We start from the raw sequence: 3,229 nt of genomic DNA on the forward strand, positions 1-3,229 counted from the left end.
CAGAACAAATCCTTTTATTAATGGGATTTGTTCCTTCAAGTTTGGATTCAGTCAAAAGACTGCACTTGAGAACCCAGAGGGCCACATGTGGCCTTGAGGCCACAGGTTCCCCACCCCTGCTTTAGATCTTCAACTATATATTATTTTGATAGCTAAGATACATCCCTTACCTTTTTTTAATTTGAAATTCAATTTTATTTTCAGATTCAAATTTTCTTGCACCTCTGCCCTTCCCCCATTGAGAAAATGATGTCTCAATTTGCAATCTGAGTTCATTTCCTGTCTGTCTGGGAATTGCTATCATGTTTTATCATGAGTTCTATGGAATTGTGGTTAGTCATTTTGATGATCAGAGATTTTAAGTTTTCCAAAGTTGTCTTTACAATATTATTGTTATTGCAGAAATTGTTCCCTTAGCTCTGTTCACTTCACTTTCTATTAGTTCATACAACTTTTCCCAGATTTCTTGGACATTATCCCCTTCATTGCTTTTTTACAAAACAATAGTGTTCTATCGCATTGATATATAACAACATATTTAGTCATTCCCCAATCGATGATAAGCCCCTCTGATTTCCAATTCTTTGATACCACAAAAAGAGCTGCTAAAAATATTTTTATACATATGGAAACTTTTCCTCTTTCTTTGATCTCTTTGGGGTTTAGACCTATTAGTAGTATTGCTAGGTTAAGAGAGCACCCACGCTTTTTTTTTAGTTTCACTATTTTAATAACTTAATACAGACAAATCCTTAAAAATTACTGTTATTAATAATACAGAACAGACATGGCTTTTTTTTAAAGGCAGGGCAGGGTAGGAGGGGCCATTTCCCTTGAGAATTTCACACACATTAAAAAAAATAGAGACTATTTATTGTGAACTGAAGTCCTTAGAAAACAAACCCTTAGGGTTTGAAATATAGACTAAAAATTTAAAATTCAGGAGTGGGGTTCAAGTTCAACCTTGTGTCCATTTTCCAAACTTCACCCCTTCCACACAAAACCATCCTGATTTTTTTCAAACCTAGAAGGAAAAAGGTAGGAGTAGGGATGAGGTAGAGTCACATTTGAATTCCAAGTCCACAGCTCTGTCAGCCTCCACTTCACATAACGGGAGACTGAAGGGGGAAGGTGTTATAGAATCCTAACCCCTCAGAACGCATTCAAAAAGGAAGTATAAAGAAGGTTCTTTTCCAATGCTTCTGTTCTTCTTGGAGGCTAGGGGCTCCTGGTCCTTCATAAGTGAGAAGAGCAGAGGGGCACACAGGTCCCTAGTGTTCCAGAATAGGTGGGGTCACCATGGGTCTCTGGCTTCACCACCTCTTCCTTCCAGTTCCAGCCCAAGACACTTTCTTTCATTTGAGAATCATCTCATAAAGTCTCTCCAGCCCAGGCTGCAGCCCCAGTCCATCCACTGCACTGCAGCCCTGGGCTTAGGTGAGGGTGGCAGTGTCCAGCTCTTTGAGGGCTAGCTGCTTCTCCACTTCTGCTCCACTCAAAGCCCCAGGCTGGTCCTGCTTGTTGGCCAGCACCAACACAGGCACACCTTGGTTGTCTGAGGCACGGCTGATCTGGTGGAGTTCTCTCTTTGCCTCTTCCAACCGCTCTGCCTCAGTGGCATCCACTACAAACACCATTCCATCTGTTCGCCGTGTGTAGGATTGCGACAGTGGCCGTAGCTTCTCCTGCCCCCCTACATCCCACACCCGAAAGGTAATGGTCCGAGATCCTCCCACAGGCCTTCAGATCTTCTCTGTATTGAAGCCCTTGGTGGGTACACTCTGGACAAACTCCTTGAATTTGAGCCGGTACAGTAGGGAGGTCTTTCCTGCTGAGTCCAGTCCGATGAGCACCATGTGCAAGGCCTGGAAGTGGGGCAGGAATACAGAGGCATTTGGTGCCATCTCTGTAAGGTGGTTTCCCATGGTATGATGGTAGCACCCCCTAAGGTAGCTTGTCTTATTTCTCACTGACTCAGGGCAATGCTGGAGACAAAGTTTCTTAGCAAGATTATGAGGTCGGAGCTGGGTTTATCTTTCTCCAGCTACTGGGGAGAACCATGCTCTCCCAGCCTGGGTCCGGGTCCTTTCAGGTCCGGGCCCACTCAGACTGTAACACTCTGGGCTGCCACTCTGCTCTGCTCAAGCACCCATGCTTTTATAGCTTTTTAGGCATAATTCCAAACTGATTTCCAGAAAGGCTGGACCAGTTTACAGTCCCACCAACTGTGCACCAAGGTACTTGTTTTTCCACAGCATCTCCAGAAATTATCAATTTTCTTTTTTTGTCAACGTTACCAATTTCATGGCTATGAGATGGTACCTCAGAGTTGTTTTAATTTGAATTTCTTTAATTATTAGTGATTCACTGTTTTTTTAAAAATATGAGTTTATAGGTTGGATTTCTTCCTCCATAAAATGTCTATTCAAAACTTTAGACAATATATCAATTGCAAAATGGCTCTTTTTTTAATATAAATTTAAAACAAACTTAAAGAATGGGCAAGAAATAAAGAGAAGGAAAAGCACAAGAAAATAGGTCGTAATTGTGAAAGAGATGAACTCATCAAACTTAAGAAGATAGTAGAATGGATCAGAAACCAGAATCCAATAATACATTGTTTACAAATAACATATTTGAAACAAAAGGATGCCTACAGAATTAAAATAAGGGGCTGTAGCAAAATCTGTTATGCTTCAGCTGGGAAAAAAAGGCAAGGGATAGCAATCATGATCTCAGACCAAAAAAAAAATAGACCTAGAAAAAATTGACCAAGGTAAAGATAGAGAAACTACATTTTGCAGAAAGGTACAGTAAATAAAGAGTTAATGTAAATACTAAACATGTACCAAATGGCATAGCATCCATATTCTTAAAGGAAAAGTTAAATGAGTTTAGGGGAAAAAATAAAATCATAATAGTGGTGTACCTCAATTTAACTTTCTTAGACTTAGATAAATTTAACTAAAAAGGAAGCAAAAAAGAAATTAGGGACCTGGATAGAATTTTAGAAAAGTTAGATATGACAGGCCTCTGAAGATTACTTATTGAATGAGAAAACTCCAAATGGATACATCATTTAGACATGAAGAGTAACACCATAAATTAATTAGAGGAAGTTTTCCTTTCACCTCATCTGTATATTTGTATAGACTTCTCAAGCATATCAATTTTGTGAAATTAATTTTATCCATTTGTCCTTTACCTTTCCCCACTCAAGTATGTACCT

At 39.7% G+C, this 3,229-nt stretch overlaps 1 pseudogene; it reads right to left on the reverse strand.

The window, feature by feature from the left end:
- Positions 1–1,218: 1,218 nt before the first annotated feature.
- LOC118834319 lies at positions 1,219–1,925 on the reverse strand (annotated as a pseudogene).
- Between the last annotated feature and the right edge of the window lie 1,304 nt (positions 1,926–3,229).

This window comes from Trichosurus vulpecula, chromosome 1 (genome assembly GCF_011100635.1).
Source record: "Trichosurus vulpecula isolate mTriVul1 chromosome 1, mTriVul1.pri, whole genome shotgun sequence".
NCBI lineage: Eukaryota > Metazoa > Chordata > Mammalia > Diprotodontia > Phalangeridae > Trichosurus > Trichosurus vulpecula.